This window comes from Entelurus aequoreus, linkage group LG17 (assembly GCF_033978785.1).
Source record: "Entelurus aequoreus isolate RoL-2023_Sb linkage group LG17, RoL_Eaeq_v1.1, whole genome shotgun sequence".
Classification (NCBI taxonomy): Eukaryota; Metazoa; Chordata; class Actinopteri; order Syngnathiformes; family Syngnathidae; genus Entelurus; species Entelurus aequoreus.
In genome coordinates, this window is record NC_084747.1 from 34,377,527 (window position 1) to 34,393,816 (window position 16,290).

A 16,290-nucleotide genomic window follows, 5' to 3' on the forward strand; every position below is an offset into this window, starting at 1 on the left:
GCTATTATAGCTAATATAGACACTTACGTCATGTGTTGCCTTCATTAAAAGACTTATATAAGATTTTGGATTTTTTGCGGCTCCAGACAGATTTGCGTTTTGCATTTTTGGTCCAATATGGCTCTTTCAACGTTTTGGGTTACAGTATGGTCTCAAAATGAAGTCATCCAAACTGATTACTAGCACCTTTGTCATTTGCATTGGCACACATTAAAGATTGTGTAGATGTGCCTAATGTTGTGGCTGGGGATGAAGCCGAGCTATTTTTTACAGTTGTACAGTTTCTCACTCACTGTACGATTGTTGCATTCATGAGGCTTAATGAGGAAAGACAAGCTTCAGCTTCTCCGTGACCCAGAAAATTGAGGAGGGAAAAAGCATAGAAAAAAATAAAGCAAACGGGCAAGCCAGCAATAAATAGCCAAACCACGAATGGAAGTGTAAATAAAAATAAATGAGAACGCTGATCATTTTGGACATGCCGGCTCATTAGCAACTTCAGAGGAATTCATTGCATTCTGCTAGGATGAAACGCTCGCTTGCCCTCCCTTCACTATTAAACTACAGTAACTAACGCAGCGATGTCATCTGTCACATTCCATCCGCTCCTGCTCAGTGAGCGACGTTCGCTAAAACCAACTGGAGCCCCCTCCAGCGACCTATTACCATATGAACAACTCACTTCCTGCGTGCACAATCAAGCACCTTGACGGAGTCTTTCGTGGAAATGGTATTCACAGGTGGTATAAAGAGAGGTCTGTGTGTGCACTTCTGATCCTGCTGCACCTCTCTGCTCCGGCCATGCTGGGATTAGTCCCCGTGCTCCCAACGCTGCAATATTTACCTCGCAAGGTGGGGGGCTCGCTCACCTAAGAACACACACGCTCACAGCAGGAGGGCCAAAAGTGCAGCGACAAACGCACACACAAACACACACGGTTAGCATACCGAGTTTTGGAGAGGTCAGCAAATGGATAGTACTTCACTGAGGCTATGTCTACACTAAGTCGTTTAACTCCTTAAACAAATAATTATTTAGCCTAAGCCCCGTTTCAGCCACACTAAACCAGCGTTTGAGGTCCCACTCCTCGGACAAATTTTTACACGGGTAAGTGCGCTGTGTATTTCTTGAATCTCCGGCTCTTAGCTTTGTATGGACTGAGTATCTTGCACAGTCTATTCAATTGAATATGAATTGAAAATGATTTGCAAATCATTGTATTCTGTTTTTATTTACCAATTACACAACGTGCCAACTTCACTGGTTTTGGGTTTTTGTAAATGGGAATACATGAACGTCCTAGCAGTCGGCATCCTAATGACAGCAGATATTGCACAGTATAAATAAACAAATGGCAATCTCCGCCTGGTAGCCATGAACAAGAATGACTCAAAAGGGGCCACAAAGTCAATAAAGTTGCAGTAATACAGTTTTATAAAGTGATGGTAAACATGGTGCAGAGTTTGGTAACTGCACCCATAATAATCACCCTCATAGGTTCTAAATGTAAGGTCGTGATAAAGTGAGCTTTATAAATTGTGTACTGTGTTCCCTTATCAGATCAGTATTACACAATTCTTGTTCATGGGAAAAGTAGCCACGAAGAAATGTGTCTTGTCTATTTTGTGAACGAGACCCTATAAGTAATACTGGAGACGACAAATATGGCCTTCCGGCTAGTAGGGGAGCACGCTCATAATTCGATCGTTTCCTCTGCTAACCTTGAGGGCTTATGGAGGCTCTGCACCGGGTTGCCTTATCGCCTGACACACAGATGGAGGGTGGGGGAAGTAAATATCATATGATTCAGTGAGGGCCACCCGCACAAGTTTAGTTTTTATCTATATATCGCATCAGTTTGGGGGGGGGGGGGGGGGGTGGACTTTTTTGTTGAATGGCTCTCTGTGGCAGCCTGCAGGGTGCAGCAACACAATCGCATCAGCAACACAAGCAAGGTTCCATGTAATGTTCACTTTAACCCAGACGGAAGCCGTGCGTACATTCTGGAGTCTAACATATCCCGAGACACTCGGCCATGCCCGTCATCACTTCGCAAAACAAGAGGGAGGATGCGGACATGCACGGAGATGTTGCAAACAAACACATTGTCATTGGGGGAATCATATAGAAGAGCAGATATTTCAGCAGACATTGTGGTACTGCTTCTAGAACAATTTAGTTAAGTGTGACTTCAGTTCAGTTTCAGTTTATTTCGAACATGCATACGATACAATGTAATGCATCGCATATTGCCAGTTGTTTCATTACAGCACGTCCGAAAAGGAGTAGGAGGAAGCAGAGCTTATTTAATCCTACCCCCTTTTCATATCATAGCAATGTTATCCAATTGCCTTGTTCTCTGTAACAGAACAAATAAATAATAAATAAATAATATACCATAGTAAGCATACAAATATTAAGTACATAAATAATCTTTGTCTCAATAGAAATAAAAAAAATAAAAAAGGGTTCAAGATGTTCATCATAATTATTGTTCTGTGTACTTTGTGAACACTTGTAGTTTGAACCGTCTCTTAAACTGGATCATATTGGTGCTTTGCTTGATTTCTTTGCTTAATCCATTCCATAATTTAATTCCACGTACTGATATACTAAAGGTTTTAAGTGTTGTACGAGCATACAAATGTTTTCAATTAGATTTTCCTCTAAGGTTATATTTCTCCTCTTTTGTTGAGAAGAATTGTTGTACATTCTTGGGTAGCAGGTTATAGTTTGCTTTGTACATCATTTTAGCTGCACCAAATCCTTGAATTTCAATGATTGTGATTCAATAAATAAAGGGTTTGTATGTTCTCTATATCCAACATTATGTATTATTCTAATTGATCTTTTTTGTAACACAGTTAGTGAATGAAGCGCACATTTGTAGTTCCCCATATTTCTACACAATAACTCAGATATGGTAACACTCTTGAGCACTGAGCAGTAGAGAATATGAAGTGATTTTTGATAAAGAACATGTTTTTCTTTATTCATTGTTGATGTGTTTCTTGATTCTTTATGTTGTATATTTTTTACATAAGATTTCCAATTCATTTTATCATCTATTATTACACCCAAAAAATTGTTTTCCTTTACCCTTTCAATATTTACTCCGTCTCTCTGTATTTGTGTTTGACTCTCTTCTACTGTTCCCAAATAGCATTATTTTAGTCTTACTGAGATTCAAAGATAGTCTGTTTTTGTCAAACCATCTTTTTAATTGTTGTTCATTTCTTCTGTTATTATTTGTATTATCTTCTGTGTGTTCTCTCCTGTGTAACTTCACCATGAACTTGATTACATTGCAGATGACGCCATCAGACTGGAAGCAGTTGCACATGCCTTTGATTCCATCGGCATGTAATTATATGTCATTAAGGACGACCAATTTAGAAGTGATGAATGACCTCAAAGTATCCCCTAGGGCATCTCCCGCTTTTTTATAAAACCGAAAACCATTTCATCTATGAATGAAATGTTACAAATCATCACCAAGAAATATATGTAGTCTAAATAAAGACAGAATTAATTGCCTAATTTTGTGATGACAAAAACATACAGTTTGTAAGTGACCTACTTAATACAATTCCAGCATGTTATTGCACCAGAAGTTGGTTGGCTAACAGTAAAAACAAGTAACTAATAATATAGTTATAACTTTTTCACCACCTTAAACTTATCTTTCTTTTTCTCTTAAACATTTACAAAGTCATTCGGAAATAAAAAATATTTAAATACTCAAATAACAATAGTATGGCTCGTAAGAAGTAAAAAACATATCTTTCTTCTGCCAAAAAAATAAATATTATTGAATATTTTTAGAATGTGTATAAGTACTTTTTTGAGCATATTCAACTATACACTGATAATAATACTAATTGTAATTATTTTGGTCACAATACAGTAACTGTGATATGACAAAACAACACAGATGCCGTATGTTATGTAAAATAATACAACTTAACTTCTAGATCAGTGGTTCTTAACCTGGGTTCGATCGAACCCTAGGGGTGAGTCGGCCTCAGGGGTTCGGCGGAGGTCAAAACACACCCGACTCATCGTGTAAATACAAACTTCTCCATATCGGCGTATTACAGATACGGCAGCAGCTGACTGATTTGCAGGTTGTGAGTTTATGCACTGTGTTGGTTTTGTTGTTTGAACAAGGTGATGTTCATGCACGGTTCATTTTATGCACCAGTAAAAAAACATGGTAACACTTTAGTATGGGGAACATATTCACCATTAATTAGTTGCTTATTAACATGCAAATTAGTAACATATTGGCTCTTAACTAGTCATTATTAAGTACTTATTAACGCCTTACTCGGCATGGCCTTATTATAACCCTAAACCTCTAACCCTGGCTCTAACCAAATAACTCTAAATTAAGTCTTTACTACTTAGAATATGGTCCCCTAGTGTCCAAATAACTCTAAATTAAGTCTTTGTTACTTAGAATATGTTCCCCATAATAAAGTGTTACCAAAAACATATAACTTTGTCTTGAATTTTTTTAAAAAACATTTTATTTTTCACTAAAGAAGGGTTCGGTGAATGTGCATATGAAACTGGTGGGGTTCGGTACCTCCAACAAGGTTAAGAACCACTGTTCTAGATGTAGTTCCGTTTTTTATGTATTTCTTTAAAGATACTTCCTATTAAAATAACATTGTGACAACCAACACCATCCCACAAATGGTTGTCACAACGTGTCAAAGAGTGTCTTTGATAGTTTATGTTACAATGACCTGTAAAATGAAAGAGGTACACATTTCAAGCCAGCACCTTAAGCTTCTATTTAATGCAGAACGACTATTGAAAGGTGTTTTGATGTTGAACAATTCACACGAGAGCAGGGGTGTCAAACACGAGATGAGTTTGCTCAGTATAAAAATTATAGCGATTTTTCATGAAAAAAACTGCTGTTCTAAATAAATCCACTGGATGTCGCAATAGCAATTCTGTTCAGCAAGCAAACGGTTTACAGCGGGCCCAAGCAATTATGCCAAGGTACATTCCCCCTTGACATTAATGAAAGGTAAAACCTGCTGTATTACGTCCTCTGCTTTGAACACATTGTGCTTTGGAACTCTCAGTGCTCCAAATGTCTGTCAAAAAAGAGAAAAGTGGACTCAGAGTGTAACTCAACCCTATTGAATAGGGTCTGTGGACATCGCCGCAATCCGTTTTTTGTTTGGAATAGAAACATTATTTCACATAAAGATTTACTTTGCCCGTTTTTTTGCTTTGATAATAAAAAACGGATTGTCATCCATTATCTTTTATCTGAATTTATTAATGTGTTTGAAAATCGAAAAGAGGAATTTAAACAATGAGTGGAAAAAAATGTTCTCTATTCCCCGTTCAATTTCTTTGGACATATGGGTAGATTGGGTCCATGTACTTTCCGTTCATTCTATTTCCAATTCTGAAACGCAAATCAAAAAACAAAGTTAGGGCCGTTTTTCGATTTTTACTATATATGGTAGATTTGAAAACAAACATAAAAGGGCTGATTTTCATTAAAATATTGCCATAAAATTAGATTTTGTGCTGTTTTCCTTTTATGGATTTAAATGTTTCCAGATAAACACAAAAATCCAATTCATGTTTATTCAAAATGCAAAAATGCGTGTTTCTCTGTGTGATGACATTTTGACCCGGAAGTAGTATTTTAGCTTTTCCTAAGCGTTTAGCATGTTTTTAGCTAAACGGTAACACCTTTGTTCAGCAGGAGTCCTATTATCGTTTTAAAAAAGTGTCATTAAATAGTTGTCCAACTTTTGTTTCAGAAATAAAAATTTAAAAAAAAAGGCCCAAAATTAGTTTTTGGATTTGCTTTTGAGAATTCGAAATTGCGCAGTGTCTCTTTTCAGTACCCTTACCAGGAACAACAGAAAAAGAAAAATGCAAAGAGCGGTGTCAGTGTCGTCAAAACAATTTTGTCACGGTCAAGAGTTCCCCTCCAATTTGTTAATGTCCAGAGACATGTAAAGTGACACATTTTATTGGTTCTCTATCAAGCAGGCAAACGTTGCTCTTCTTCTTCTTCAGTTGTTGTTCCGGGTCACTCACAGACGAGGATACGGAAAAGAGAAAAGAGTGCATGTGCAATCTACCACATCTCCATACATTGAACAGGAAATAGAGAAAGTAGTATAGTATAAATAGACATTTGAAAGGCAATTTAAAATAAATAAAGAATAGTAAACAACAGGCTGTGAAAATGTACATTATATGACGCATAAATAACCAACTGAGAACGTGCCTGGTATGTTAACGTAACATATTATGGTAAGAGTCAATCAAATAACTATAACATATAGAACATGCTATACGTTTACCAAACAATCTGTCACTCCTGATCGCTAAATCCCATGAAATCTTATACATCTTGTCTCTTACGTGAATGAGCTAAATAATATTATTTGATATTTTACGGTAATGTGTTAATAATTTTACACATAAGTCGCTCCTGAGTATAAGTCACACCCCCGGCCAAACTATGAAAAAAACTGTGACTTATAGTCCGAAAAATACGGTATGTACTTTTTTAGAATGTGCTTGTTCTATTTTTGGCCGAAGTAAAACAAACAATAAATCTGAAGTTGTCTTCATTTTTAAGTTATGATGTCATGATTTTACCAGTATGGCCCAGGTGGGAATAGATTTTCCCCCGTGCGGCTCCTGAGCAAAACACATAATTTGACACCCCTGCACTCAAGTAAAAAGTATAACCTTTAGTCAAAATAGTACTACCTGGTAGAACCCGCTTTTAATAATGAAAAAAAAACATGAGTGATTAGAGTCTTGTCTAGCCATTAGGTGATTCTGTAAAAGCATCTGATGCACAATTTGTGTACAGTACACGCCTTCATCCAGATTCTCACCAACACTAACTTACAGCAAAACAATATATTTTGTCTTTATGGAGGTAACAATGAAACAGGGTCATTCCACTCTTAATACACTGCATGGAATTGCGTTCACGCTCACCTGTGCGCACAGTCCTGCATGCGTGCAGGTAGGTTAGTGTGTGCAGCAACTATAGCATCCAGCATCACCATCTAATAGTCTTGTGGCCATTACAGCTTGTCCAAAGCTTATTACGGCTCACGCGTACATGCTCATCAAACAACGCCGTAAGAGGCCTCGCAGGAGGATAACGTTTCATCACGCCCCTCCTCCCTCCAGGTAATAAAGTATGCTATTTGTTCTCGCACAAAATGACTGCAATCTACTTGATGCTGTGTCCAGTGGTGAGATTGCTATCATTTAAAAGGTAACCAAAGACTCTTCACTTGTGAGCGCCTCCTCCCCCCTCAACCCCTGCTGTCAGGAGATACATCTCTGTTAAGCTCCATTTACTCCAGCCAGCCAGAGTACTCCTGCTGCCCTCTCTCTCATGGCCACACCATACTGTATTTACTCATGTTCACGCTACAGAGGACGACATGGGTCATCCGTGGAAAAACATACAAGGCTACCCACTGCAATCTTGACATCCACGAACAAGAATCTTTTCTAATGTCTATACAAAAAAAAAGCTCCGGAGAATCCAGCGAACATCCCAGCCGCTCAAATCGATAGCTTCTCCCAACAACGTTTATTTCATCAATTTAGCCGTGTGTTTATTACTGTGGCTTTACGACATCGTGTTTTACTACATAATATTGTGCTTACCTCATTCAACCACAGTGGACGGATAAACACCTCTCGTGGCTCTGCAGGTTGCAGTCATGCATGGTTTTTTTTTCACCACAGCTTCATCTGCCGGATCCGGTGGTTCATTCCATGCAAGCGGACTCTACCAAAGAGTAAAAAATAAATTACTCCTTGTGCAATAGGATGGACGTCTTTCATACATTTCTTGATTGTCCGTAAGGAAAAATGACAAGTTAAAGTTAAAGTACCACTGATAGTCTCACACACACTAGGTGTGGTGAAATTACCCTCTGCATTTGACCCATCCCATTGTTCCACCCCCTGGGAGGTGAGGGAAGCAGTGAACAGCAGCGGTGGCCGCGCTCGGGAATCATTTTGGTGATGTAACACCCAATTCCAACCCTTGATGCTGAGTGCCAAGCAGGCAGTCTTTGGTATGACTCGGCCGGGGTTTGAACTCACAACCTACCGATCTCAGGGCGGACACTCTAACCACAAGGCCACAGAGCAGTCGTAAACAGTGATGAATTGCTTAATTATTCTGAGCTCCTGTTTCCACGTGTGAGTTGTAATGGGGGAAATAATATACTGCTTGGAGGAGTTGTGCCATAGCTCAACTTTCTATATGATTGCCATCTTTAAAACAGAAAATGTCTGGCGACTGAATTAACAGCACCTCTGCTGGTTACAGCTAATTAGTAATTAGTACACTTAATGATGCCAATGGCATCAAGCGGGGATGGGGCAGATTAACCGACCTAGACTTTGCGGATGACCTGGCTCTGGTTAGCCATACTCAGCGTCATAGGCGCCGATCTACATTTCTGCCAGTGGATGCTCGGACGGGCGGTAAATCTGACGCTACTTTTCTGAGCATGCGCGGTTTTTGTTTGGTGGTGAGAAATACTTTGGGCCCCGAGGAACCCTGGGGATCGGCACCTATGCTCAGCGTGCACTCCAAGAGATGACCAACAATCTCCATGAGCACGAAGAAAAAGTCGGACTACGGATAAGCCAAAAATAGACCAAGGCCTTGGCCGTTGGACAAATACAACACTTTCCACCACTCACTATAGACGAACATGACATAGAGCAGTGTTTTTCAACCTTTTTTGAGCCAAGGCACATTTTTTGCGTTGAAAAATTGCTGAGGCACACCACCAGGAGAAATCATTAAAAAACGAAACTCAGCTGACAGTAAAAAGTCGTTGTCGCAAGTGTTGGATATGAATTCAAACCATAACCAAGCATGCATCACTATAGCTCTTGTCTCAAAGTAGGTGTACTGTCACCAACTGTCACATCACCCCCTGACCTATTTGGAGTTTATTGCTGTTTTCCTGTGTGTAGTGTTTTAGTTCTTGTCTTGCACTCCTATTTTGGTGGCTTTTTCTCTTTTTTTGGTATTTTCCTGTAGCAGTTTCATGTCTTCCTTTGAGCGATATTTCCCGCATCTACTTTGTTTTAGCAGTCAAGAATATTTCAGTATGTTTTTATCCTTCTCTGTGGGGAGATTGTTGATTGTCATGTCATGTTCGGATGTACTTTGTGGACGCCGTCTTTGCTCCACAGTAAGTCTTTGCTGTCGTCCAGCATTCTGTTTTTGTTTACTTTGTAGCCAGTTCAGTTTGAGTTTCGTTCCGCACAGCCTTCCCTAGGCTTCAATGCCTTTTCTTAGGGGCACTCACCTTTTGTTTATTTTTGGTTTAAGCATTAGACACCTTTTTACCTGCACACTGCCTCCCGCTGTTTCCGACATCTACAAAGCAATTAGCTACCGGCTGCCACCTACTGATATGGAAGAGTATTACACGGTTACTCTGCCGAACTCTAGACAGCACCGACACTCAACAACAACACATCATTTGCAGATTATAATTACTGCTTTGCAAAAAATATTTTTAACCCAAATAGGTGAAATGAGATCATCTCCCACGGCACACCAGACTGTATCTCACGGCACACTAGTGTGCCGCGGCACAGTGGTTGAAAAACACTGACATAGAGTATGTTGACGACTTCACCTATCTTGGAAGGAACATCTCAAGTACAGGAGACGTGGAGAAAGATGTCAATAACAGAATTGGCAAAGCTGCAGGAGTGTTCCAATGGCTCCGAAACATCTGTTCGTCCAAGGCCATCACAACGACCATCAAGCTACGCCTCTACATGTCAGTGGTCATACCAACAGCAACCTACGCCTGTGAGACGTTGATGAAGACTGACAGTATCACCAACAAACTGGATGTTGGAAACTTCCAACGACGATGCCTCAGATCCATCCTGAAGATCTCCTGGAGAGACCACATATCCAACAAGGAAGTGAGGAGAAGGGCAGGTGTGGCAGCACTGTCTGACATTGTCTCCGAAAGCAGAAGGAGAATGATGAGGCACGTACTCCGACTGCCAAGAGAGAGACGGGCAAGTGTGGCAATGGACTGGATGCCAGAAGGTGGAATATCAATCAATCAATCAATCAAAGTTTATTTATATAGCCCTAAATCACGAGTGTCTCAAAGGGCTGCACAAGCCACAACGACATCCTCGGCTCGGATCCCACATCAGGGCAAGAAAAAACTCAACCCAATGAGATACAATGAGAAACCTTGGAGGGTACCGCAGATGTGGGGACAAACCCCAGCCCCCGGCCCCCCTGGGCGACCGGTGCAATGGACGTCGAGTGGATCTCGGTAAGGGAGATGTGTATCAGCTGGTACAGAGCAAGAAGAGCCGCCAGAGACCGGAGAAAAGGGAGGGGACTCGTCGCCCAATGTTCGAATAGGAACGGGAGGAACTAAATCTAAGTCTAAGTCTAATGTTGCCTCAATTGCTACAAGACACAATTAATGTTAAAGGGGCTGTTTGCAACGGCTACGTGGCAGCTAACCTTTGAACGTGCCACAATATTAGCTATTATTGAATATAGAGGTCAGGTGGGGTAAGGTATGGTTGGGTCACTTCTCCGATGCACTTTTGTGTATCTGCACACTACGGGTGTGTGTATTTGTACGAGACAGTTATAAGTGACATCCATTAACGGCAGTCATCTTTTTCGACGCAAAAAACATTTTTTATTCAGTTTGTAAAGAAATATAGACGTTTTTTGGAGTTCTGTTAAAAATGTGTAATTTTGAGCCACAGCCTTAAAAGGCCCCTCTAATGCTGACAACATAGGCATTTATTTAAGAATTCTGGACCTAAAAATTATGTATTTTGATAAAAGTATCCTTAAAATAGACATATTTTAGGCTTCTTTTAAGTTTAGGAACATTTTGGAACGCCCACTTTTAGTTGCAAGATGTGAACGGGCCTGCATCTGCCTACTGACGTCATCTGGAGGCAATTTCATATTTGTAGTATGCTTTAGTCGGAGATTGGATCGGAAGAAAAAAAACAACTAAATCCGAATGTGTTAAAGTTAAAAGTTAAAGTTCCAAGGATTGTCACACACACACTAGGTGTGGTGAAATGTGTCCTCTGCATTTGACCCATCCCCATGTTCACCCCCGGGATGTGAGGGGAGCAGTGAGCGGCAGCTTGTGCCGCGCTCGGGAATCATTTGGTGATTTAACCCCCAATTCCAACCCTCAATGCTGAGTGCCAATCAGGGAGGCAACGGGTCCCATTTTTTGTGGTCTTTGGTATGACTCGGCCGGGGTTTGAACTCACGACCTCCCAGTCACAGGGCGGACACTCTAACCACAAGGCCACTGAGCTAATGTTTGTGGTCCCAAACAATAGGAGCACCCTCCAAAACAAACAAACAAAGAAAGTAAACCGCTAGTGTTCTATATTGCGTCCTCTTCTACTGATGTTTTCTTCAAGATGCTTGAGGAAATACTGAAAGAGCTTGAGGGAAACACAGGTTATGGTGTCTATGGAAGAGGAGATACATTTTGTTTTGCTCATAGTGTTAACCATATCAGTTCTAAACCTGGGCAACACAAATATGTAATTAAGTGATCAAAAAAATAGTTTTGTATGCCTTCATCCACACTGTCTATGCGGGTAAATGGGTTCAAGTTCTGTAGATGACGTCACACCAAGAAGGAGCGACATATCGGGTCTGGCAAAGGAAAGGGGGCGTTCCAAGTACAATTAGTTATCTACTCAAACACTAATTAATTTTACGGAAAATAACAGCTATATTCATTCCCGGGAGAAACAAATACATAAAGAAATGTTGGTCACCTGAATGCTATGGGTCCTTAACACACTATTATTGCCATAATGATGGCAATAAAAGACAATATTAAAAGAATGATATAAAAAAAAAAGCTGTTTCGAATGTTTTCATCAAGTGAGTACACAACAGCGGAGTTGTGATGCTAATAAGATAATAATGATCAATGAAGCAGAGTCATCCAAAAAATATAATATTACAGTATTTGTGTTGTTAAAGTTTAAGTTAAAGTACCACTGATAGTCACACACACACTCGGTGTGGTGAAATTACCCTCTGCATTTGACCCATCCCCTCGTTCCACTCCCTGGGAGGTGAGGGGAGCAGTAAGCAGCAGCGGTGGCCGCGTTCGGGAATCATTTCGGTGATTTAACCCCCAATTCCAACCCTTGATGCTGAGTGCCAAGCAGGGAGGTAATGTTGACTCAATATGTTGAATTCTCTCAAAATCCTGTATCAGATCACTTCAGTTAGTAGCCGTCAAAATGGAGCGGTGTGATTTATTAAAAAGTGCCTCATTTGGCATTCCAAATAACAATCAATTATGAAAGGCATCTCCCCTGTGCTCTACCCCCTTTCACCGCCTTGCATTCCATTGATGCCGCAGCCACAGCTCAGGCTGTATTACTCCATTAATTAGCTCGGTCTTACAGGCCGGGAAATCACCGTGGTGAAGGAGTAGCTATCTGACCGCCTCCGGGGTGGCACAGGCATTGAGAGCGCTAGAAAGCCACGGCGTATCGTGCGAGTGGCGGCGGTAAGGACGGCAGTGAGCAGGTAATTGAGGCCATGTAGGCAGCCTCTCACAGACAATCAGCCGAGTGAGAGGCTGAGAAGTGGGAATGGAAATAGCAGGAACCCCGCAGTCATCACACCTTGTGCAGAATGAAATATTAACTATTGGGATCATAAAAAAAGGAGTTATAGTTAAGTGTGCCATCTCTATGAGATCCTAAAAACAGCGTACTAGTCTTTAAATATCTTCTCATGTGAGCCCACATGCCTGCTGCTAAAGGAAACATGAGAAACTACAGTACAGTGAATAAATAAAGGACTAATAACAACATAGATTTGAACTTCTCTGTCAGCTTTAAAGGGGAACTGTACTTTTTTTGGAATCATTCACAATCATTCTGAAAGACATGACGACGGATGGATTTTTTAAATAATGCATTCTAACTTACAGATACATAAAAGTCCCCTTACAACGGAGCCAATGGGAGCTCCTCTATTTTGCCCATAAAATCCAATAAAATAACCATTCAAAAATGTCCAACATTACATTTTGTGATTTGATTATTACCCAAATATTAGTGATTTTGTTATTATAAGCGCTAAAGCAGACAAACTATTTATAGCGGCGCCGTGATCACTTGCGTGTATCCCTATGTTTACATCATCGAGTGGTTTGTTGCTTTATCGCTTCCTAGCTCCCTGTAAGTTTATTGTAGATCATAAATCATGCATCCCACCTGTACAGAAAAAGTCTGAGTAGGTATTCCAGCAAGTTGGTACACTTTGACAGCCATTTATACGCATACTTGCCAACCCTCCCGATTTTCCCGGGAGACTCCCAAATTTCAGTGCCCCCTCCCGAAAATCTCCCGGGGCAACCATTCTCCCGAATTTCTCCCGATTTCCACCCGGACACAACAATATTGGGGGCGTGCCATAAAGGCACTGACTTTAGCGTCCTCTCTCACCTGAAAAGGAGACTATTGTATATGTCTCTGTTATCCATAGGTTTATCTATAACCCATAAAGTAGGCAGGCACGGAGCTATTTCTCAGCGTGTGTTTATTCCAGCCGGCACGTTAATACACTGACACACAACATCCGGATTCCCATCATGCATTGCTTCAAAACTACGGCAAGTAGTAATGTCCAAAAACATAACAGAGACGAAGCAGAAGAATGAAGAAGAGACATGGCGACGACGAGTAAGAAGAAGAAGTACGCTTGCAAGTTCCAAAATGATTGGAAAAAATAATTTCAGTTCATCCAGGACAGCTCGAAGGGGGAGGAGTATGCTGCCTGCAAATTTTGTAGATCAGACTTCTCCATTGAACACGGTGGCCGAACGGATATACTCATTCATGAACGGATTATTTTTATACATATATATATATGTATATATATATATATATATATATATATATATATATATATACATACATGTATATATATATATATATACATATATATATATATATATATATATATATATATATATATATGTATATATATATATATATATATATATATATATATATATATATATATATATATATATATATAAATATATATATATATATATATATATATATATATATATATAAATATATATATATATATAAATATATATATATATATATATATATATATATACATACATACATGTATATATATATATATATATATACATACATGTATATATATATATATATATATATATATATATATACACATATATATATATATATATATATATATATATATATATATATATATATATATATATGTATATATATACACATATATATATATATATATATATATATATATATATATATATATATATATATATATATATATATATATATATATATATATATATATATATATATATATATATATATATATATATATATATAATATAAATATATATATATATATATATATATATATATATATATATAAGAAATACTTGAAAATATATACACCCCTCGAGGACGACATGAAAAGACGCTAGGTCCCCCCGCCCCGTTTCTTTGCGAGGGTTATGAGTCGTTCTTCACCTAAATGGGAATATATGAACATCCTCACCGTTGTGCATTGCGATGATCCGTTGCCCGGATCATAGTTAATTTACGTTTTTGATTCACTTATTGTTTAAGTTTGGTTTCAGCACCCCTGTTTTGTGTTTCTTGGTTGTCATGGGTGCTGATTATTTTCACCTGCCTTTGATTTGTGTTCGGGACGCTCACCTGTTCCCGGGCACTAATCAGAGAGCTATTTAGTCCATCCTCTGGCCTCACTCGGCCTGGTGTTTTTGCTTGCTTCTATGCAACAAGTTACGACGACCTTTTTTATTTTCTATTCCTGACCTAAGCTTCGCCCGGGTTATGTGTTTAGCTTTTCTTGCTAGCTACTCCGTTAGCTTTCCCGTGCTATAGGCATGCTTATTTTGTTTATTTTGTATTTTGCACGTTTATGAAGAATAAATCATTCTTCTTACCTGCAAGCTGCTTCCTTTTGTTCCTCCGCATTTTGGAAAGACAACCCCCGCCATCAAGATGCCACTGTACCGTAACAGGCATCCTAATGACAGCAGACCTTGCACAGTAAGTGATGTTTTGTTATGTTTCTTGGCTTTCATGAAGTTTACAATGAGTAATAATTAGTGATGAAGAAAAGAAAAATCCATTGTCGTGATGCGTTTTTTTAAATTAATGTGCGGCGTATGCTTAAAATGCTTAATATGAGGTGTTTGGGAGGATTTTTAAGGGCTTTATAGGCAAATTAGAGCAGCTCCCATAGGCTCCATTGTAAGCAAACTTTTGATTGCATGTATTTTATATTAAGAATGCAAAAAAAAATTTAAAAAAATGTTTTCGTCATGTCTCTCTCATAATGATCGTGAACAATAGGCAATATTCCAAAAAAAAAGTGCAGTTCCCCTTTAAGGTGAACTTTATGAAACTTGGCAACAATATGTTTATTATTATTATTATTATTTTTTTTTAAAATGTAATGATCCTCTCTATTAAATGTTTCTAGAAAAGAGACCAATTTGTTCACAAAGACTACCATTATAAACACATATTTTTGATAGGCTTCGATCGTAACTTATTATCAAAACAATTTTACAATAAATACTGAATAACCATCTGATAATTTAGTTATTTTTTAAATGTCACAATTTCCTCCATTGAAGGGTGTTTAGAAATAGGTGATTTACATTATGCCTACACGCTCAACCCTCGGGACCAATTTGGTCCCATTGACTCCCATTATAACCTAATAATTTTGAGATACTGCAATCCCAACATATTATCAAAACAGTGTCACAATAATTACCTAATAACCACCTTATAATGTGTTTTTATTTTTTAATGGCACAAACCCCTCCATTGCAGGATGTATAGAGATATGCAATTTGAATATACAGTATGTCTACACTAGGGTTGTACAGTATACCGGTATTAGTATAGTACCACGATAATAACGAATCATTTTCGGTACTATACCGCCTCTGAAAGGTACCGTTCCGATGATACCAAGTACAAGAGCGTATCTAGTCGAGACTACTATGATTACGTCGATATGTTTTGGCCTCACAACATATTCTTTCGGATTTTTTAAATTTATATTATGTTTATAAACTCAGAAAATATGTCCCTGGACACATGAGGACTTTGAATATGACCAATGT

At 38.8% G+C, this 16,290-nt stretch overlaps 1 protein-coding gene across 9 annotated transcripts in view; it reads right to left on the reverse strand.

Moving 5' to 3' along the window:
* sema6a (sema domain, transmembrane domain (TM), and cytoplasmic domain, (semaphorin) 6A) overlaps positions 1–16,290 on the reverse strand; it is a 304,997-nt gene that overhangs the window by 257,717 nt on the left and 30,990 nt on the right. For all 9 annotated transcript variants that reach the window (XM_062025532.1, XM_062025531.1, XM_062025533.1 and 6 more), the window contains exon 2: positions 7,691–7,814. The gene's annotated coding sequence lies outside the window, so the exon portion shown is untranslated. The remainder of the gene's footprint in view (positions 1–7,690; positions 7,815–16,290) is intronic.